The 23,897-nt window shown below is 43.2% G+C and overlaps 1 protein-coding gene and 1 long non-coding RNA gene across 3 annotated transcripts in view; both read right to left on the bottom strand.

The window, feature by feature from the left end:
• Positions 1–23,897, bottom strand: part of ctnna2 (catenin alpha 2) — a 1,182,272-nt gene that overhangs the window by 955,926 nt on the left and 202,449 nt on the right. The window lies entirely within an intron of this gene.
• On the bottom strand, positions 19,204–23,480 carry LOC116982152. Its single transcript, XR_004414376.1, has 3 exons — positions 23,251–23,480; positions 22,509–22,511; positions 19,204–19,213 (listed from the first exon to the last, which is right to left on the bottom strand). It is a non-coding gene; the product is annotated as an uncharacterized LOC116982152 (long non-coding RNA).

Raw genomic sequence — 23,897 nt, 5'->3', positions numbered from 1 at the left:
GGTTCATTGGTATCATTTAAAAATAAATTGGATAGGCATATGGATGAGAAGGGAATGGAGGGTTATGGTATGAGTGCAGGCAGGTGGGACTAAGGGAAAAAAAGTTGTTCGGCACGGACTTGTAGGGCCGAGATGGCCTGTTTCCGTGCTGTAATTGTTATATGGTTATATGGTTATTAATACTTTTCTACCAATTACATGAATCTATTTATTATGAATAATATTCTAACTGTTCTGCCTTTTCTGAGTCAGAGTCATATGTTGCAGAAATAGGACCCTTCCGCCCAACTCTTCCATGCCAACCAAGATGTTCCATTTAGCGTCCCATTTGCTCATGTTTAGTCCATATCCCTCTAAACCTTTCATAGCATGTATCTGTTCAAGTTTATTTTAAATGCTGTTACAGTGGCTGTTGCAACGATCCCCTATGGCAGCTTGTTCAATGCACCTACCACCTACTGTGTGGAAAATCCTGCCCCTCTCACTTTAAAACTAAGTCTTCAGGTTCTTGATTCCTCAGCCCTGGATAAAAGCCTGTATGTTCACCCTATCTCATTTCCTTGTGATAATATCATAGCCTGTCCAACTTTTCCGTATAGCTCAGGCCCCCTCACCCTGGCAGCATCCTCGTAAATTTTCTTGGCACTCTTTCCAGTTTAATGACATCCTTCCTCCAACAGAATGACCAAAACTGAACACAGCACTTCAAATACAGCCTCACCATCATATTGTACATCTGTAATATAACCATATAACATAAAACCATATAACAATTACAGCACGGAAACAGGCCATCTCGGTCCTTCTAGTCCATTCCGAACACTTATTCTCACCTAGTCCCATCTACCTGCACTCAGACCATAACCCTCTATTCCTTTCCCGTCCATATACCTATCCAATTTATTTTTAAATGATAAAATCAAACCTGCCTCCACCACTTCCACTGGAAGCTCATTCCACACAGCTATCACTCTCTGATTAAGAAGTTCCCCCTCATGTTAACCCTAAACTTTTGTCCCTTAATTCTCAAATCATGTCCTCTTGTTTGAATCTTCCCTACTCTCAATGGAAAACGCTTATCCACGTCAACTCTGTCTATCCTTCTCATAATTTTAATATACCATCCCAAATTTTATATGCAGTACCCTGGCAATCCGATGGTTGGCCTACCATCGGATTGGAGCGGCCTTTCCTGTCGGGACCGGCCGGGACTATAGCTTCGGCGGTGGCGCAGCGCAGGGACACCATCACGGAGCGGGCGATGCCTTACCCGGATCGCCGTGCGGTGGGCTCTGGAGTGCTGTGGTCGCCGACTTCAACATTCGAGGAGCTGTGGCAGCGGGCGTCCGGCCGCGGGCGGCGCTGGATTTAAAACACCGCAGAGCCTGCGATCCGAGATCGCCAAAGTCGGAGCTCCAACCAGCGCGGCCTGAGGTCTTCGGGTGCCGCTGTCTCTGGGGAGGAAGCGGCCGCTGCAGACATTTCCAAGCCGCTGAGGAGTGTTCACCCGACGCCGGAGTTCCAGCTTTCCGGCATGAGGGCCTGAAAACATCGGACTGGCTGCGGAGGCCACAATAGGCCCGACTATGGGTGAACAGGGGATGTGACTGGACTTTGCTGCCTTCCCCCACAGTGGGAACCATGTGGGGGGATGTTTTTATGTTGTTAAATTCTTTAATGTTGTGTCTTATCTTTATTCGTGTGCTGCATTGGCAAGTCAAATGTTACTACACCATTTGGTGTATGTGATAATAAATGTCCTTTGTATCCTTGTATCCTTTGTATCCACTGCTACTGCAGTGCTTCCAGCGGCCCACTCCAATAATAATTAGATCCGGACACATCAAATTGTGAATATGCTGTCCCTCATCTCGCATGAACATCATTCACCCTTCATGCCCCAGGGCATTCCCACAGTGACCTTGGAATATCTGGAGCACCTCCAAGAGTACGGGATATAAGTCCCTTACTCATTTACACACACAGTTGTTTTTAGAGGAATATAGAAATAAGAGGGGAGTGTGACGAACTTGATTTTTGGATGAACAGGTTGACCTTACCTTGTGTAGAACACAAAGTGTTGGAATAACTCAGAGGGTCAGGCTGCATCTCTGGAGGACAATTCCCTTGTATGGTGCATCTCAAGCCCAAAGTCAGAAGAGAACATTTTTTCTTCAAAGCCAAAGACTGGACACCAAATTTTCCAATTGGGAATAATAACATGTACCTCAAATATTGTTTACAAAATAAATTTACCCCTTGAATACCTCACCATCTTGAACCCAAATCATTCTAAACTTGTAAACAGCAAGAAGAACATACAGGCAATGTTGTTTCTGCCAAGACTGACAGAATAATTTTAAACTGGCTTGTAAAATGCTAAAAGCAACAAGATGAATTATATCTTGAGAGGCACAAGTAACAGATGAAATTATTGTTTATCTAGAAAATAATTTCTGTTGTTACCATATCTATGCTATTTTTCTCAGGAATAAATTTGATAGTAAATGTTTAATAATTATAATCAAAACAAAAGGACCAGCAGCATTATTTTTTTCAGAGTGCAATTTAATTAATTTAAAAGCCTGCGGCATCCAAACCACTTACTTAAACTAATTCAAGACAATTTCTCACATAAACTCATAAAAGACATTGCAATTTTCAGATCAGTAAAATTAATGGAAGTGCATTCCAATCTGTTCCATTGAGAATAGAAAACTGAATCATCTTATTGACCAGATACTCGTTTCTCTGGAACAACTGCCTAACAACTGCATGTTATGGTTAAATGTCACTGCTTTCAGTCAAAATCAGATTACCTTTTCTCTAAATAACTAAATGCCATTAATTTTACTAACCATCTGGGATGTAATCCCTGGTGTTTCGAAATTACCAACAATTGCTGGTGCTATTTCTGTTTTATACGCATGTATAAATTGATTAAACTCAAAAAGGTCTCTTAATTTTCCAACAATAAATACAATACCTTGACCTACTGTATAACGCATTTACTGAAAAAATGAATGATTGTGATATATTCACAACTCTAATCAATCAATGAGGTCACATGGAATGTAATCTTAAGTGCCTAAATAATCCATGTTGGAAAATTACAGCTAAAATTAACATAATAATCATAATAGATCATAATCCTGAACTATAATGAATCTAATAAATTATTAAATAATTTAATTACTTAGTCGTGACATTATTTTTTTTAAATATCCACATTTAAAACATTTTATTTACCTATCCATGATTGATGTGTTTATGTTCTATTCCATCACAACTCTAGGACATTACTGTGATATCACTGCTTTGAACTTTAGTGCAATTCAAAGCCTCTCAAATGTGCTTTAATCACAAACTGAATGATCTCCAAAATGTACATTCACACGCTCAATTCTGCTCCACCCTACATTTGCCTTAACCCACACGCTATTGAATTTTAGGGCTTCTTTTGTTGGACATCCCCAACCAGACTTGTTAAACATTCTTTAAAATTCCCCTGCTGCTGAATCAAAACTTGCATTAAATCCTATTGATCCGTTGCTCAGGTGCATCCTTGCCAGCTTTGGCTCCTGGCTGGTAACATCCCTAGGTTTAAATGCCTTCGTAACAACAGCCCAACCTATTTATACAAGCTCTTCCTGTCCTCTATAAGACTTTGCTCTCCGATGTAGCTGTGGTATTAATCATGAATAACCATGCCACAAGTTGCCAAGACCATAATTTCTGGTACCTCTTACCGAAATCATTCAACACTGTGCACTCACCTTTAGAACCTTGTGCCACTTAGGCGACTTTTTAGGCGACTGCAGGAGACAATGCAGTCACCACATGGTTGCCACATGTTCATGGGTGGTTGTCGGGGAGTCGCCTTCATGGTCGTGAGGAGTTCCCGCATTCTGGGAACTAGTTGCGGCCTCCTTATGGTCACCGCAAATTTTTCAACATGTTGAAAAATTAGCGGCGACTAAAATGAATCCGCCATGGAGAGTAGCGAGAAATCTCGTGCCGTAGGTGGCTCGCCAGGAGGTCCTAGTGGGTTGCCAGGAGGTTACATTGATTACATAGAAAATAGGTGCAGGGGGAGGCCATTCGGCCCTTCGAGCCAGCACCGCCATTCATTGTGATCATGGCTGATCGTCCGCTATCAATAACCCGTGCCTGCCTTCTCCCCATATCCCTTGACTCCACTAGCCCCTAGAGCTCTAACTCTCTCTTAAATCCATCCAGTGACTTGGCTGCAACGTACACCCTACATCCGGGCTACTATTTGGGGGTCTGTAGATAACACCAATTAGTGTCTTCTTGCCTTTACAATTCCTCAACTCAATCCACAGTGAGTCCACCTCGTCAGTCCCTATGTCTTCCCTCGCAAAGGACTGAATTCCATCCCTCACCAGCAGAGCTACCCCCTCTCCTCTGCCCACCTGCCTGTCCTTTCTATAGGATGTATAACCCTGAATATTAAGTTTCCAGGCCCGATCCTCCTGCAGCCACATCCCAGTAATCCCCACAATGTCATATCTACCAACCTCTAACTGAGCCTCAAGCTCATCTACTTTACTTCTTATACTTCGCGCATTCATGTACAATACTTTTAATTCCTTATGCACCTCACCTTTCACATCGATCCCTATTACACTTGGCCATACTCTCCTATCCCTTTGTGAGCTTCCTTTCCTGTTAATTCTGGGGTCAGTAACCATGCCTTTACTCTCTTTCCCTTTAACTCCGTCCTCGACTATCCCATTTGACACCCCACCCCCCTTATTCAGTTTAAAGCCACCTGTGCAGCAGTGGCAAACCTGCCTGCCAGAATGCTGATCCACCACCTGTTAAGATGCGATCCGTCCCTTTTGTACAATTCCCCTTTACTCCAAAACAGATCGCAGTGATCTAAGAATCTAAATCCCTGCCCCCAGCACCAGTTCCTCAGCCACACATTCAGGTCCTGTATCTCCCTGTTCCTGCTCTTGCCAGCACGAGGAACTGGAAGCAAACCAGAGATAACCACCCTGGAGGTCCTGCTTTTCAGCATTTTTCTGAGCTCTCTAAAGTCACGCTGCAGAATATTCATCCCCTTCTTTCCGACTTCGTTTGTGTCGATGTGCACTACCGCTTCCGGCTGTTCACCTTCGCCCTTGAGGATTTTCTGCACTCTGTCCATGACATCCTAGATCCTGGCACCAGGAAGGCAGCACACCATCCTCGAATCCCGTCTGTTCCTGCAGAAACCCCTGTCCGTACCTCTCACAATGGAGTCTCCAACTACAATGGCGTTGCCTGACGTTGGCCTCTTTGGTTTTGGCTCAACAGCCCTTTTTGCTTTGCAAGCCAGTCCGCCGCTCAGTGTAATAACGTCTTCTGGCCCAACAGCTTCTAAGTGGGTGAACCTGTTCACAAGAGGTACAACACCCGGGGATCTTTGCATTCTATGTTTCCATCCATCTCTCACCGTCACCCACCTTCTCTCTTCCAGTACCTTAGGTGTAACAATCTTACTGTAGGACTTGTCGAGGAACGACACAGTTTCTCGGACGAACCTGCGGTCATCCACTTGCTTCTCCAGTTCCCCAACACGGTCCTTCAGGAGCTGTACCTGGATGCACTTCTCACATTTGGAGCAGCCAGAGGCACCAGCGGTGTCCTTGACCTCCCACATACTGCAAGCATCACACTGAATCAGGTTGCTTGATATCTCCTTCTTTTGTCTCTCCCTCTCCAGCGTTTTGCGTAGCCTCCTCTCCTCAGCCTCCTCGCCACAGACTCTCGAGCCAAAGATTCTCGAGCCAAAGACTCGCACTTTTCTCACAGGGCACTTCCCTCACAAGGCCGCTCTGACTCACTTCTAACTCTCCTCCCACTCGGGCTAGAGCCAATCAGTGGTTTCTCCTGCTCTTTGTTACTGTTGCTTCAAAATCCACGGGAGCTCTGAGTAAAGTCTGCTTGTGCTTTGCCTCTCCTTTTCAACTGTTTTCTCCCTCTGACTCACTTCTAACTCTCCTCCCACTCGGACTAGAGCCAATCAGTGCTTTCTCCTGCTTCTCTTTGTTGTTGTTGCTTCAAAATCCACGGGAGCTAAGGTTCTCGTAGGTTGTAGCCGGTGCTGACCGGTGAATTTGGCTCATTGGAGAAAAAAAAATGTAAGCAGCAGTTTTCAGAACCAAGGATAACCGACCAAGGTAATGTTAAATGTCCGCCGAGCTTCACAGCCGTGTATCTCTACATCTTAAAAGTTGTCTCCACTCCTTCTCCCTCCTTCTACCCCCTTCTCCCGCCCCCTCTTTTAAAAGACTTAGTGTACACTGGGCTTTAGCCAACTTAATTACTGCTCCAACCTTCCTGTTCATCACTGTGTGTGTCTGCATCACCTTGGCTTTGCACCGTGTGAATTTCACTCAGACAGTGCTCCCCCCCTTGCCCTGTCCCCCATCTGCATAACAGGCTGATGAAGGAAGCGATGAGTGTGTGTGTGTTCCACTCTGACAGTTGCCGTTCCAGTTGCCGGTTTTTCAGGCGACTGCCGGCAACTTGACAGTCATCGGCAGTTGCTTGAAAAATCGCCATTGTGGACAGAACCTCGAACAATGACGAGACAGAGAATAGGAGGGAGATAGAGAGCTTAATAATATTACATTCAGATAAGAAACTCTTGTTAAAGGTCAGCAAGACTTATTGACATCAGGAAGAAAGGTGATGTATACGCACGTGTCACCATCAATGGTCCTGAACTGGAGATTGTCGAGAGATTCAAGTTCCTTGGTGTATAAATTGTCTAGGACCAACCACATTGAAGCTATTGTCAAGAAAGCACACCAGTGCATCTACTTCCTCAGAAGGTTATGGCATGTCTACAATGACTTTAACCAACGTCGACAGATGCACCTTCAGAGCAAGGCATAGAAGGAACTGTGCATAATGCAAGACAACTGTTGGCCGTGAAAAGCAGATGAGGTCCAACGCTATGCAGAGACAAACAATTCTAAATTGTTATTTAGTTCTCGAAAAGCAGTGTATGGACCCTCCAAGCCCAGTACAACCCCTCTTCTCGCATAAGTACCAGAATCACACTTTATTCGCCAAGTATGTTTTGCAACATGCGAGGAATTTCATTGGCCTTTTTTATTTATTTTCACTTTATCCATTTATTTATTTATTTATTTATTTATTTATTTATTTGTTTATTTGTTTTTCAGACGGCACAACCCTGCTCAAGGACAAAAGTAGCATCACTGAAAGGCGGAGAGAATATTTTGCCATCCTGCTCGACAGACCCTCCACTATTGATCCAGCTACTGACACTTCAGAAGCCGTCACTGGATGACCTTGACTTCCCCCCAATCCTGGGTGAAATCAAAAAAGCCATCAGCCAAACCAGTTCTCGGAAAGCAACTGGCATGGATGGAGTCATAAGGTCATAAGGTCATACGTGATAGGAGCAGAATTAGGCCATTCGGCCTATCAAGTCCACTCTGCCATTCAATCATGGCTGATTCATCTTTCCACCTTAACTCCATTCTCCTGCCTTCTCCCTATAACTTCTGACACCCGTACTAATCAAGAATCTCTGCCTTAAAAATATCCATTGCCTGCGGAGCTCTACAAAGCAGCAGGCTCTGAGGCTCTGAACGCCTTCCATGAGATACTGACCAGCAAATGCGAGATTGAAATTATGCCTCGCGAATTGTTCAAAAACATAGGCAAGAAAGCGGATTGTAGTAACTAACGAGGCATCTCTCTACTTTCCATTGCTGGGAAGATACTGACCAGAGGGATCCTCAACCATCTGCTCCGCAGTGTCTCAGAAGAAAGTCTGCCAGAGGCACAATGTGGCATCAGGCTTGGTCGTAGCACTGTCGACATGGTCTTCATGGTAAGACAAGACCAGGAAAAATGCATTGAGCATAAGATGGATGTCAACGCTGTCTTCATTGACCTGACAAAGACTCACGAGGCTATGTGGACAATACTCGCCAAGCTCGGCTGACCCCAGAAAACTCACTTATCTCATCCGCCTTTCCAATGATGGCATGAAGGGATCAGTACAGGTAAGCGATGATCTCTCTGCACCCTTCAACATCTCCAATGGAGTCAAACAGGGCTGCGTTTGCACCCCAGTACTGTTCAACCTCTTTAACAGCTGCGTTCTGTGTCATGCCCTCCAAGATCTTGATCGCGGGATCTTCATCAAGTATAGACTGAACGCCAAGGCCAAATCTCTTGAATGCCTCATCATCGAAGCACTCTTTGCGGATGATTGAGCCCTCATGGTACACATGGTCTTAATATCAGTCTCAGTAAGACAGAATTCCTCCACCAGCCAGCCTGAGGCTCTTCAGCACCACCACCAAGTGTACACATTGATAGCTGAAAATAGTTGATGCTTTCAGGTACTTGGGCACCGTGATGTCTTCAGATGGCTCGCTGGGCAAGGAAATATCGACCTGAATCAGCAAGGCCAGTCAAGCAGTTGGTTGACTCCGACCATGAGTGTTAAACCACCACAACATCAAGCTGTCAACTCAGCTAAAAGTCTAGAAAGCAGTAGTGCCCTCCAGCTTGCTATATGGTTGTGAAACATCGACCTTGTATGGGAAACACATCCACCAGCTTGAGAAATTCCGCATGCGTTCTCTGCGGTCCATCATGGGCATTCGTTGACAAGACAGGGTGACCAGCGTGGAAGTACTGGGCTGGTCTGGCTTCACAAGCATCGAAGCAATGATCATAAAGGCGCCACGTCGATGTGCAGGCCATTTGATCCGGATGGATGAATCCCGCATTCCTCATCAACTCCTGTACGGAGTTATGTCACAGGGTCAATGGAACCCAGGGCGCTCAAAGAAACAGTTCAAAGTGTGCATCACTGACCACCTCCAGCACGCAGACCTAGCCCCAAAAGAACTAGAAACCCCCGGGGTTACGTCCGTGCCCGGGTGCCACTTGAGAGGGACTACACACTGTCCACGGGCACCGAAGGGAATTTCCGGGATCACTGGGCACCTCGGGGTAAGAATGTATCCTTGACGAGGTTTGTAACATAGTTGTGTAATACTCAGTATATTTGATATTTAAGAATTGTACTATGGTGGTGGGTTTGTTGGTATTGTTTTTGTATTGTATTTTGAATAGTTGATTAAATTTATTTTTGGATAAACCAATGCCACTAACAGTACAACCACTAGGAAGGTGGACAGCAGTTTCGAAGACAATCGCCGAAGTCAACTCTTTATGTCCAGAGACAGGAAGAAGGCTGCAGCCCTAAATCCTCCCACAGTAGCCTTCATGTGCTGCCACTTCTCCAGCATGTGTGGCTCTCGCATCGGATTCATGAGCCACACTCGATCCCACAAGACATGAGAGTGTACAACCATGCTATCGTTGTCTACGATGGGCCACCACCACAGATGCACCATAGAAAGCATACTCTTCAGATGCATCCAAGTTTGGCATGGCAGCTACATTGCCCAAAACCACAAGAAATTGCAGGAATAAGGACGGCACAGTGGTGCAGCGGTTGCTTTGCTGCCTTACAGCACCAGAGACCCGGGTTCAAATCTGACTTTGGGGGCTGTTTGTGTGGAGTTTGTAGGTTCTCCCTGTGACCGCATTGGCTTTTCTCTGGGTGCTCCTTGCACATTCCAATTACATGCATGTTTGTTGGTTAGTTTGTCTCTAAATTGTCCCTAGGTTGTCGGATGTGAAACTGGAATAACATAGAACTAGTGTATGGGTGATCGTTGGTCGGCGTGGACACGGTGAGCCAAAGGGCCTGTTTCCATGCTGTATCATTAAACTAAACTAAAGTTGTGGATGTAGCCCAGTCCATCACACAAACCAGCCTAATGCCCATCAAATCCATCTGCCTTTTGAAAGCATCTAACATCATCATGGACTATTTGCACCTCAGTCATTCCATCTTCTTCTTTTTCCCCACAGAAGATACAAAGGCTTGAAAGCAAGCACCACCAGCTACAGGAACAGTTTCTTCCCAGCTGTAATCAGATTACTGAACAATCCTCTCATAAGCAAAGGGTGCAGTCCCAATATTCCTACCTACCTCATTGCGGCCGTTGCATTTTTTTAAATCTATATTTTCTCTGTCACTCTAATACCATAATACTGTGAAACTATATTCCTCACAATGGTGTTTTTCTCTTTCTACAAATGTTGTACAGGTGTACGGCTTAATGGTGCACATACTCTATAGGGTAATATTTGTCTGGATATCACAAAGACAATTCACTGTATCTCAGTGCACATGACAGTAATAAACTAAGTCCAATTTTAGTATGACAAGCTTTAAGATAACCTCAAAATTAATTACGGTACCAGACTGGAGTAAAGAATTGAGAAATAAACAAGGAGGTTAGAGTCAAGAAAGATAAACCAAAAATAAAGCAAATATGCCAACAGAGGACAAGAAGAGGTTTAAGATAAATATATTTCACTACCACAGAATAATCTAGCAAATAAATTATCAGTACAGAGAATTAACAACTGAAGTGAACCATTCAATCAATCAATATGGCCATTATAAACTGCTTTGAGTGTTATCTGACATTTGATCACATGTTTCAGTGTGCATCTCACAAAGCACATAGTGCAGGCAGAACTGACATCAATTGTTGTGTCAGTTTCCGTTGACACCTTCTTTATGAAGATAACTGTTGTGGGGAATTTAGAAAATGATAAGGAAGATGAGTAGGTTATAGTTTGGTTAACCCTGGAGCTCACATACAGGGGAGCATGATGGGAAAATGGCCAAGAATGTCATCAGAATAGCAAAGCTGAAACATTCTGCTGAGAAGCAGGATTCCTTGTCAGTATGGGAGAGGATAGACCTTCACAGTTCAGTCGAGGTTCCTGTGTCCAGCAGGAAGGTTAACAAATTACCTCTTTTACAAGGGGATTCCATTTGGCAGGGAAATCTGGACATTTATGATATCTACATGTGAGATATGTGGGTGGGAGATTTCCAAACAACAAAAGCAAGATTTAAGTTAACCTTGGGAGGACATTGATTAATGATGGTTTATTTCAACTCCACAAGTAACTATTGTGTCATGAGGGTATAAGAATCCGACAGTTACTGTAGTATTTTGAAGTAGTTTCAGTTTGTTCACTGCTTCCCGATGTACATCGCTAAGGCCGTTATTAAACCGACTTGTTCGATAGACTCATCACTGATCTATGAGTTGTTTTATTTTGTGTCTGTGCCTATCCGAGTAACATCAGATATAGAGTACAGGTAAAGTACAAAATTCTCTCTCACAATAACTTACAGATATGATTTCAGCACTATAGCTGAACCCAGCGTGACAGATCAAAATTCCAAAAATTAACAATCAGAATGGAGTTGGCATGGTGTTTACGTGCCATCGGCAATAATCCAGAGGTGTGGGCTGACAATCCAGAGACTTAAGTCAAATCCCATTGGGGCAGCTGTGTGATATGGAAGGTAATAAAAATAATCCAGATTTTGTGGTAATAACTACAAACCAACAAGATGTCATAAAAGCCCAGATAGCCCATTTCAAGGAGGGTAAAATTTGACCAACAGAAATGTAGCTGACCTAAATGGTTATTGGAGATGGTTAATAAATAGTGATCTTTCCAATAATGACCACATCCAGTGAAAAAAAACACTCAAAATAACTGGATGTTGAGGTTCTGCTGCCCAGTTCTAGCCAGGTAGTATTTATTGGGTCACTAAAGTAAGGAATACATAAGATTATGGTCATAGAGAAAAGAAAAGGATTGATATGAGCATTTTGTACTTTTTGGCTGTTTTAATGCACAGAGATTCCTGAAGCACTACTGGCTTTCTGATTACACCGAACTGTCCCCTCAATCGACTCTTTTAAGTCGAGACTTAAGACTCATCTTTACTCTCAAGCCTTTCTTGACATCCTCTGAGGGAGGGCTATATGTATGTATGTACTTAATCTATGAACCACTGTTGTATATCATTAGTACCTCCACCAATGTAAAGCACTTTGGTCAACGAGAGTTATTTTTAAAATGTGCTATAGAAATAAAAGTAACTTGACTTGAATAAATTATTAGCGTGTGGAACTGTAAACCACATAAGGTCATTGAGGAAATTAACTTAAATATTCCTACATATTAATAGGCTGAGATTAAATAGATGGAATAACTGATATGGCTTGAATGGATATGGTGACTACTGAGGTGTATAAACAGCAGCAGAAACTATTTGAGAAGAATAATTTGTTTCCATATAAGATTTCTATGCAAAATGCACGGTGAAGGTTTAGCCTTTGCCACGAAGTTATAAAAATAGGTAATATATTTGCTCTCTAGCCTGCTGTGATAAATTATTCAACTAAAACAAAAAGTATCCCTTACTAGTGGTTTCATTCTACACTCCTGCTGTACCTTAAATCATATTTGAAACCTTTACTTCAGATACCTTTATGCTGGACAAAAAACTTCAAAGACTTAAGAGATAAAAATCCTTAAAAAAAAGTTCAATATCCTCTGTATGACCAATTAATGAAATTGTGTCATTATAGGATCATCAGAGAAGCTTTTGATCTTAGACATTATTCTGTTCAAAATACGTGTTAAATGAATTTTCTTGCAATTTCTTTGTGGCACTAACACACTGCCCCAAATTTTAACCTACTGAATTTTTGCTCAAAGCAATTTCACCATATCTCAGCTGAGATGCTGACCCTCTAACAATTTTGGTGAGAAAGTAAAATAGATTCAGTTCAAATTAATACAAAATCTGCAACAGAAGAAATAAACAGAAGAGTGCTATTTTGTGAAATATATTTTACATGGAGACAGTGACAGAAGATGGGAAAACAATACATGTCAAATACAAAAGATCAAAAGTATTATTATGGAAATTATAATGAAATAATATTAGATTCATTTATAAATTTTACAGAAGGCCTGGACTGGCAGCCAGAGTTGTAGAGCATTGATTGAGAAGTTTTTGTTTAAATTCCACCTTAGCAGTTGGGAAATTTAAATTTCAGTAATTAAATAAAATTTGGAATTAAGGCTATTGAGGTAATAATGTTGTAATATCCCATCTGGTTTTCCAATGTTCTTTGTATAAAGAAATCTATCATATTTACTTAGTCTGCTCTAGATGCAGCTAAAAATCCCTCAATGGTATTGGCTCTAACTGCCCCCTCAGTTTAGGGCAATAAGTGAGTTCGGTTTTCTGAAAAACGAAGGAATCATATGATTTGTCAAAGGTCGAACGCTATAAATAAAAATCGAACAAAGTGCTGTAAATTCAGTAGTATTGTTTGGCTCCAATTTTTTGTCTTTTTTCAGTGGGAGACTGTGGGATATGTTTCTATGTTTCTATGAGATGGGGGGAGGGAGGGACTTGGGGCGGGGGGGGAGGGGGGCGAAGAAACCCAAGGGGGGGAGAGAGACTCAGGGAGGGGAGAGGGACCCGGGAGGGGGGGAGAGAGACCGGTGGGGGGCGGGGGTGGTGGAGAACTGGACCGGCTCTCGGCAGCTGACGCACACAGAACCACACCTCATCTGCAGCCAGGATCGAACCCATGTCCCCGGCGCCGCAAGCGTTGCCGAAACACCACAGGGCCATCCCCGGTCCCCCCCTCCCACTCGAGTGTCTCATCCCCGCCCGGGGGTGACCGGAGACATCTGGACTGAGGGGACACTGGCTCCAAGGCCCACCGCCAGCAAGGAGAAGCACCTCCCCAGCTCACCTCCGCCTCTCCCACTGGGCCAACCAACAGACCAGACTGACAACACCAGCGGCCACATGCCCACAGTCAGCACGGAGAACCCACAGGCGCACAGCCAGTACCAACTCCAGCCCAACCCCGGGCGGCCTTCAGCCCTGACTTGCAGTTGGAGTTGGAGCTGGCCCAGACTCTGGGCTTGGGGATGGGCAAGGGAGGGAGGGGAGGTTGCTGTTGTCGCCAGCACCACCAACAGCACCAGCAGCTCCAGTGGGCACCCGGCATGCCCATGGCCGGCAGGAGCCCATCCACACACTCTCTCTCCGACCAGGACGACTCCAGCAGCAGGGGTTCCGAGTCGCCCGTCTTCGAGCAGGCCCGGTGGCTGTCCACAAGGAGGGAAGAGACAAAGACTTAAGATGTTTGCCTTCCATCACAGTGAGGAGGTGGCTGGCGAACTCACTGTGGTGGATGTTAAATTTGTGTTTATTGTGTGTTTTGTTATTTTATTATATGTATGACTGCAAGGCAACGAAAGGTCTGAATGACAATAAAGTTTCCAAGATTCCAAGATGTTGTCGACCTCACCGTGGTGAGCCCTGTCAACTGACCTCAGTCAGGCGAACGATAACAAACAGAGATACAGCAGCGCGGCAGCTTGGCGCCAACTCGGAGCTTGCGCCCCACTTGGGGTGGGCACCTACAGATATCAAACCGGGTGGCATCACCCTGCTGCCTCAAATGCAAGAAGAAATAGTCTCATGAAAAAGGCCTGAAACGTCACCTGTCCATTTCTTTTCGAAAATTGGACAAATCAGTTCAGATATTTACTCAGGCAGCTGGTTCCTAATATCTTCACAGTGGCAATTTAATTCATATTTCAGTCTATATTGAATTGAATTAAATAAATTGTAGTAGCTGTGTATGTATACATACAAGGAATTTGCCTTGGTGCTTTGTTTGCAAGGATAACAACACTATATACAGTAGACAATTAAAAATAAAATATTATAACTTAAACATGTGAAGAATAAAATAAAACACCAGAGGAAAAAGAGGCTACAGACTTTTGGCAGTTGAGAGCTACTACACAAGGAAAAAAGTTGTTTTTATGTCTGGCTGTGGCAGCTTTGAGTGTCCGGAGTCGCCTTCCAGAGGGAAATACTTCAAAGAGTTTGTGGCCAGAGTGAGAGGGGTCAGAAATAATCTTACCCGCTCGCTTTCTGGCCCTTGCAGTGTATAGTTCATCAATGGGGGGGAAGGTTGCAGCCAACAACCTTCTCGGCTGATCAAACAATGTGCTGCAGCCTCCGGGTGTCATGCTTGGTGGCTGAGCCAAATCAGACCATGATAGAGAATGTGAGGACAGACTCAATGATGGCAGGATAAAACTGGACCATCATTGCCTGTGGCAGATTGTGCTTTCTCAGCTGCCGCAGGAAGTGCATTCTCTGTTGGCCTTTTTGACTGTGGAGTCTGCAACAAACCCAACAGTGAAAACTTCATAATTAATAAAAAAAACATTAAGTAGAACAATAAATGAAGATGCAAACAGTGTTAATAAGTGAAAGCCGGAGTCAGTATAGTATTAAAATAATCGGACTCATTTCCAACTGATCTTCATGTAGCAGCTCTAAATTAATGGCAATTTTCTACAGGGAAAAGCAAATGATGTAAGGTGATGCATTAGGCTAAAAATAGTCAATATGATTACAAAATACTCAACTAAAATATGTGGGAAGATCACATACGTCAATATCCTGCAAATGCTTTCTCATAGTGTGAGTGTTCTGGTGAGATCAGCATTCATTGCCCCTCCCTAACTGATGTTTGATGAGCCATCTTAAATCAGTGTCGTTTTTCTGGTGAAGTTATTGCACATTGATATTGTGTAAGAGAATTAAGATCTATAAACAGTCAGTGATGGATCTAAATTGGAATGGTGAGCCATTCACAGACAAACTTGCCGCCGATGATCCCATGTGCTTGTCTTTCATCGTCATTGAGGTCACAGAATTGGGAGGTGTTGATGGAGTAGCTACACTGAGTAAATGCAGTGAATGAGATGAATTTTAAGATGGCAAATGAAGTACCAATTAAGTGGGCTCCTTGTGTAGTTGTTGAAGCTTCATACATTCAGGCAATGAAAAATACCCACCAAAATATACCCACTTTTTTTAAATTGCATCACATGCTGGGTCCCGGACAACTGTTCAGAGAAAGTCATGGCCAGAAACTTGAAGTTATTGACTCTCTCCACCACCGACCCGTCTATGACTACAACCTTTATATATTTTATTTTGTAGCTACAGGATATTTGCAGATAGTCCCTTTGAGGTTACAATCAACACTCACTCCCAAGATGTTCATGGTAGTAACATGGTTATGATAACGCTGTTGAATATATGTTTGAATTGGTCACTGCCTGCCACTTTTTGACATGTATCTTATTGACCATTGCTCAAAGGTCCAGGTCGTGCCATATGCAGGCATGATCTGCTTAATTTATCGAGGAATTCTGAATTGAATATTGTGCAACCATCGATTAATTTTCCCACTTTTGATCTTATAAGGCAGCTGAAAACGGGAAACAGTTTATTTTTTCCCTCTGTTCATATATTTAAAGGGCATCTGTAGGCTTTCCTTGATTTTATTTGCAAATATTTTATTCATACATCCTAGGAAATTGTGTGCCATTGCTTTTGCACAAAATTTACGAAGATCTACCTGTGGCATTTACCTCTATTAAACTGAAATCAAAGGACAGACATGTTTCAATGGAATTCCTCAAATCAAAATAATTTAGTGCACTGCAATCAAGTGGACAGTAAGAGACTGAGGAATGTGGAAAAACAGACAAATTACAAAATCAGTGAACATTAATGGAGGCAAATCATCCTCAACTATTCAGAAGTAGCAATCAGCAAGAAAGCAATTTAGCTCAGTTTAAAAATGTTTCCCCGAGATCCAGCTGAAAAACTGAACAAAGAAAGAAATGTTAATCACAGACTAAGGTAGTAGCTGAGCACAACAGAACAGTTGAAATGAAACTCCCAAAATTTTGGAATCAAAAGTCAGAAGCACTTTAACAGAAAAATATTAGGGCAGTGCCTAGAACATTTACAATGATGGTGGGACCCAGCATGTAATGCTTTGGTTAAGCCTGAAGAATTTGCAATCATGTTCAGCCAGGTGCACAATAGTGACCAGGAGTGCTTGTCTGTACGGAGTGTGCACGTTCTCCCCATGACATGCGTAGGTATCCTCCGAGATATTTGTTTTCCTCCCACACCCTAAAGACGTACAGATTTGTAGGTTAATTGGCTTGGTATAAATGTAAAATTGTCCCTCGTGTGTATAGTGTTAATGTGCGGGGTTCGCTGGTCAGTGTGGACTCGGTGGGTCGAAAGGCCTGTTCCCACACCGTATCTCTAAACTAGACTAAATAGATGATTTATCTAGACTTTTTCCTATGATCACTATCATGATAAAAGCAAGTCATCTGCTATAATTCACTCCATGTGATATCAAGAAATAACTGAAAACACAGCATACAAGAAGACAGTGAAATCAAATAATATATTAGCTGTGGTACTGAAGATACGCACTCCAGCATTACCTGTACCTCCAGTTATAATAGCAATTATAGTACAGTGCAGTTATAATAACAATAACTAGCCAAATTTCCTAAGTCTGCTAATTTCAGGAAACATATGATAAATCCAATTCAATGAATTACTGTACAATAGGCCTGTTTCAACCATCATCAAAGTGATGGAAGATATAGTTGACAGTGCATTCTAACCTGAATTAAAGAGCTGGATTCCAGATGTGAAATGAATATGACTGCCTGTGGTGTCTATGTGTCCTGGCAAAATTGAAGTCAATAAATAACAAAGGAAAATCATTCCAGTGGTTGGGGTCATACCTCACACAAAGAAAGATGGTCATTGTTGTTGGAGCCCAATTTTTCCAGCCTGAGCACTTGATTGTAAGAATTCCTCAAGGTTGTGTCTCCAGATCAATCATATTCATTTGTATTATCATAAAGGTCAGAAATAAGGCTGTTCACTGAAGCTCGCTAAGTACTCTAGTCCATTCACAACTTCACACCAAATGAGGTAGTCCATGTCTACATACAGCAAGACCTAGACATGATTTTGGTTTGAGCTAATAAATAGTGGGTAACAATCTTGCTATAATTTACGATAACAGCGATTATGATCTTCTACATAAAAGAGTTTAGCTACATATCTTTGATTTTCAATGACATTTTTATTGTTGAGTCCCCTACCATCAATATGCTGGGGATTGCCACTACGCAGAAACTCAACTGGGCCAGCTACAAGAGCAGATCGGAGGCTGGATAACCTAAAGCAAGTGACTCACCCCCTGACAGCCTTAGAGGGTTTCGAGAGATATGGGTCAAATGCAGGTAAATGAAAATAGCTTAGATGGGCATCTTGGTCAGGTCAAGTCAAGTCAAGTCAAGTCAAGTCACTTTATTTCTATAGCACATTTAAAAAACAACTCTCGTTGGCCAAAGTGCTTTGCATTGGTGGAGGTACTAACGTTATACAACATTGGTTCATAGATTACGTACATACATAGATACATACATATAGCCCTCACTCAGAGGATGTCAAGAAAGGCTTGAGAGTAAAGATGAGGTCGTCATGAACAAGTTGGACCAAAGGTTTAGTTGAGTTCAGTTTATTATTGTCACATGTACCGAGGTACAGCGAACAGCTTTTTATTGCGTGCTATCGAGTCAAAAAGAAAACAGGAATACAATCAAACTGTCCACAGTACACAGATGAAGGATAGAGGGTACAACGTTTAGTGCAAGATATAACATTAAAGTCCAATAAAACAAAGCTTTTCACTCTATCCTTGGTACACAAGACAATAATAAACCAAAGGTGAGGGGGGAAAGATTAATAGGAACCTGAAGTAACTTTTTTTACACAAATGGTGGTGGGTGTATGGAACGAGCTGCTGGAGGAGGTAGTTGATAGATTGATAGAATTTGATAGAATTGATAGAATTTATTTGTCACACAACCAGGGTCGGTGGAATTTGGGTTGTCTGCAGCGGTACAATAATAAAGAACACACGACCACAATAAAAATGTAACACAAACATCCACCACAGCATTCATCACTGTGGTGGAAGGCACAAAATTTGGCTAGTCCTCCTCCATTTCCCCCCTGTGGACAGGACCAGAGTCCAGAGTCAGTCCAGGATTGGCTCTTCCTCACCGGAGACCACGGCTTTAAGTTGGTGTAGGCCGCAGGCCGGCGGTCGAGATTTAAAGTCTCCGCCGCAGCCAGAAGCACCGTAGACTGCAGGGCCGGCGGTCGAAGCTCCCCTCCAGGGGTGATGTTAAGTTCACGCCGGGCCCGCGGTAGAAGTTGGCCGCGGGCCGGCAGTGGTGGCTTCTTCTTCCCCCCCCCGGGTCCCCCACGAGGGATCCCGGGCTGTCGGCGCTGCACCAGCTGGAGCTCTGCAGACCGCGACTTCAGGCTGCCGGCTGCCCCGGGCTAGCGAATCGGAGCGCTCCCCTCCAGCGAACCCCAGCGAGGGCTCACCCGCTCCACGCCGAGAGTCCACGCTGAAGCCCCGGGCGCGTCTCCGGGAAAGGCCGCGCCGATCCTTGATGTTAGGCCACGGGGGAGGCAACCTGGAAAAAGTCGCCTCTCCATGGAGGAGGCGACCGAAGCGGTTTCCCCCTTATCCCCCCCACACCACCCCCCACACAAAACACACCGAGAAACATCAAACACATACTTTAAAACATACTAAAAAAAAATTAAAAAGTTGAAAAAACTAACGCGCTGCTGACATGGCTGCTGCCAGAGCAGCGCCCCCTACTGAGTTGAGACAAGTACTATCATAATGTTTAAGAAGCATTGGAGCCGCAACTGTTGGGGCCGCAACTGTTTACCATATATATTAATGATTTGGAAGAGGGAATTAGGATCAACACTAGCAAGTTTGTGGATGAAACAAAGCTGGGTGGCAGTGTGAACTGTGAAGAGGATGTTAGAAGGTTGCAGGGTGACCTGGACAGGTTGAGTGAGTGGGCAGATGCGTGGCAAATGTAGTATAATATAGATAAATGTGAGGTTATCCACTTTGGCGACAAAAACAATGGGGCAGATTATTATCTCAATGGGGTTAGGTTAGGTAAGGGGGAGGTACAGAGAGAGCGTGCAGGTACAGCAGGCAGTGAAGAAAGCTAATGGAATGTTTCTATGTTTCTATGCAATTTAAGTTTTTTGTACATAAGATTCAGACATCTTGCAATTTGCAAAATGACTATAAGACAATAAAAAACAAAAGTTGGCCTTTCAATCCTTTGTGTCTTCTCCGCCACTTCAGTCAGATCATGACATTCTTCTTCCACTTTTGATCCCTTGAATCATAATATCTGATTCCTTTATTAATTAGAAATGAATTTCAGTCTTAAAAATAAACAAAAACTCTTCCCACACAGCTCGCTGCAGTAAGGAGTTCTCAAGTTACTTGAAGATAAGAAATTCCTCTTAGTCTCATATGGGCTTAATCCGAGAGCATGTCCTTTGCTTCAGGGCTCTCCCAAAAGTAATCATTCATATTCATTTACCGTAGCTAACCCCCTAGGAATCAAGTGTTCCAACAAGATTGCCTCTCATGAGGACAGTCTCAACCTTTCCTCATGGGACAATCCTTCTTTACCAGAGATCATCAGTGTGATCTTTCTCTGAACCACCTTCAATAAAATACTACCTTTCTTTAACTCAACGGGACCAAAACTGTTCATCGGGATATGATCTGGTGCTAGTGGTTACCATCAGACCTCTATATTTTATGCTCCAACCTCTGTAATAAGGGCTAACAAAGGATTGCAGAATTTCTGAAATAATTCTCCAACTAATAGTTTTACATTATAATATTCATTTGTAAATACATTTACTAATATTAAATTTGGCTGAATCTTGTGAATTGTCTGTCTGTGAAGAAAAATAGAATTAAGGTACATTGAAAATGGCTGCCAAGATGACCAAAAGATTGCCTAGATTTTTAAGGCCTATATTCGGGAATGGAACAGTATTGTGAAATTCTCTCTGTATCTGAATGATCCATCAAAAATTTAAGTGTCCAAAAGGCTCGAATGAATATATGACTCTTATTTCGGTGAAATAATACTATGGATAGATTAATGCCAAAAGCAATCAAAAAGAAAGCTGGAGACATTCAATGTTAGTGGCTTCACATATTTTAAACACATCAATCAAGTGCTACTCATCAAATGGAACAGACATGTTGTAATTCAAAAATGGTTATTTTATTCATGTCATAATACAAAATTAATTAAACCATTTAGCCAGTGGGTTGATTGATATTTTTTTTAAATTGAGAAAAAGTAGTTTCACAAATGAATGGGAAAATTGAGCTTGTGATTTACAATGCATATGCACTGATTCAGTTAAGCAGTTATATATTGATAGTGGATAATACATGCAATTATATGAATTATTTTATTTTGGCCCACCCTCACCAAATCTCAAAACCTTTGTTGCTAAAATTAACCAAACCCATTCATGGATCCTTTGTGAATTTCATCTCATCTAGAGTGCATTCATAAAGTATTCAGATCCCTTCACTTTTTCCACATTTTGTTACATTACAGCCTTATTCCAAAATGGATTAAATTCTTTTTTTTTAATCATCAATCTACACACAATACCCCATAATAAATAAGTGAAAACAGGTGTTTAGAAATTTTTGCAAAGTAATTAAAAATAAATAACTGAAATCCTTTACTCAGTACTTTGTTGAGGCACCTTTGGCAGCGATTATAGCCTTAAGTCTTCTTGGGTATGACACTACGAGCTTAGCACACCTGTAATTGGGTAATTTCTCCCATTCTTCTCTGCAGATCCTCTCAAGCTCTGTCAGATCGATGCACAACTAATTTCAGATCCCTCCAGAGATGTTTGATGGGATTCAAGTCCTCTGGCTGGGCCACTCAAGGACATTCACAGATTTGACACAAAGGCACTCCTGCATTGTCTTGGCTGAGTGCTTAGGGTCGTTGTCCTGTTGGAAGGTGAACCTCCCCCCCCCCCCAGTCTGAGGTCCAGAACACTCTGGAGTAGGTTTTCATCAAGGATCTCTCTGTACTTTGCTCCGTTCATCTTTCCGTCGATCCTGACTAGTCTCCCAGTTCCTGCCACTAAAAAACATCCCCACAGCATGCTGCTGTCACCATCATGCTTCACCGTAGGTATGGTATTGGCCAGGTGATGAGCAGTGCCTGATTTCCTCCTGACGTGACGCTTGGCATTCAGGCCAAAGAGTTCAATCTTGGTTTCATCAGACCAGAGAATCTTGTTTCTCATGGTCTGAGATCCTTTTGGCAAACACCAAGCAGACTGTCATGTGCCTTTTACTGAGGAGTGGTTTTGTCTGGCTTTTATACCCTTTCCCAGATCTGTGTTTCGACACAATCCTGTCTCGGAGGTCTGCGGACAATTCCTTCGTCTTCATAGCTTGGTTTTTGCTCTGACATGCACTGTCAACTGTGGGACCTTATATAGACAGGTGTGTGCCTTTCCAAATCATGTACAATCAATTTAATTGGATATCGGGGCGCTCGTGAATGTAATGTCCCTGAACGTCTACAACAAGATAAGAAATAATGAGACATTGGCTAGAGACAACTCAACTTTGCATGGCTATGGGGGGGAGGTGCTGCACCCCCTTGGAAGAACCAGCTTCATGTGTATTGGAAAATGTCACAAAGAATCTGACTTTCTATGTCCTAAAATCAAACTCGGTGATTTTGTTGGGAATCCATGCGTGCCAGGACCTGGCGTTAATCTCTTTAGATAGCTCCGTTCACAAGCTACACATAACTGAGGACCCGATTCAAAACTACCCAGACCTATTAGATGATAAACTTGGCAAACTGCCCGTGACTTACAAAATCGCCATAGAACCCACCATTGACCCAGCCATTCGTGCCCCTCACCGCGTGCCACATGCCATGTGCGACAGAATCTAGACGGAACTTAAAAATATGGTGTCCATGGGTGTGCTGGCTGAGGTCAGTGACCTGACAGACTGGGTCTCCACCATGGTCGGCACGAAAAAGACAGATAAAAATGAGCTCCGAGTGTGCATCAACCCAAGAGACCTAAACACTGCCATCAAGCGCCCACATTATCCGATGAGAACTATCGAAGACGTGGCAGCCCAAATCGGACGCGCAACAGTGTTCTCCGTGCTAGATGTAAAAAGCTCGTTCTGGCAGATACCCCTAGATGACGAGTCCTCCAACCTCACCACCTTTGGCACCAATTTGGCAGATTCAAATTTCTCAGAATGCCATTTGGTATAAACTTGGCGAGCAAAGTTTTTCAGAAACAGGGAACAGCTGTTCTCACACTTCCCATGCACTATCATTGTTAATGACATCCTGGTGTATGGCAAGGACCTAGCGGAGCATGACTCAAACCTAAAGCAGATTCTGGACAGGCCACGTGAAATCAACCTAAAGTTCAACCCCAAGAAATGCAAGTTCCGTGTTCCTGAGGTCACTTACGTCGGACACGTATTCACCCGCAATGGACTGAAGCCAGACCCCAAGAAAACTGCAGCCATTAACGAAATGCCTGCCCCTGCCGATGTACACAGCCTTCAACATTTTCTGGCTATGGTCAACTATCTGGGAAAGTTTATACCCAACCTCAGCGAACTCACCTCGCCATTGAGACAGCTCACTCGCAAGGACACTGACTGGACCTGGTACCAGCAACACCAACAGGTGTTTGACTTTTTAAAACTCCAGCTGGCCAGCGCTCCTATCTTGACATACTTTGACCTGACGCGACCAGTCACAATTACCTGTGATGCCTTGCAATACGGGCTGGGCGCAGCCTGTCTTCAAATATCTGCAGATGGCACAGTGCTGCCAGCATCGTATGCCTCTCGCACAATGACGGACACCGAACAGCGCTATGCCCAAATCGAAAAGGAGCTGCTAGCTGTTGTCTTCGCATGCTCCAAATTTAAAGATTTCATCTTTGGGAAAACTTTCAGATTCAGATTCAGATTCAGAAAACTTTATTGTCTGTCGTAACAGAAAATCTTCTTTGACGTGGCTCAACATACAACCAGGACAATGTACTGATAAGTAGT

This window comes from Amblyraja radiata, chromosome 1, assembly GCF_010909765.2.
Source record: "Amblyraja radiata isolate CabotCenter1 chromosome 1, sAmbRad1.1.pri, whole genome shotgun sequence".
NCBI classification, from domain to species: Eukaryota; Metazoa; Chordata; class Chondrichthyes; order Rajiformes; family Rajidae; genus Amblyraja; species Amblyraja radiata.
This window is presented reverse-complemented; position numbering and strand designations above follow the sequence as displayed.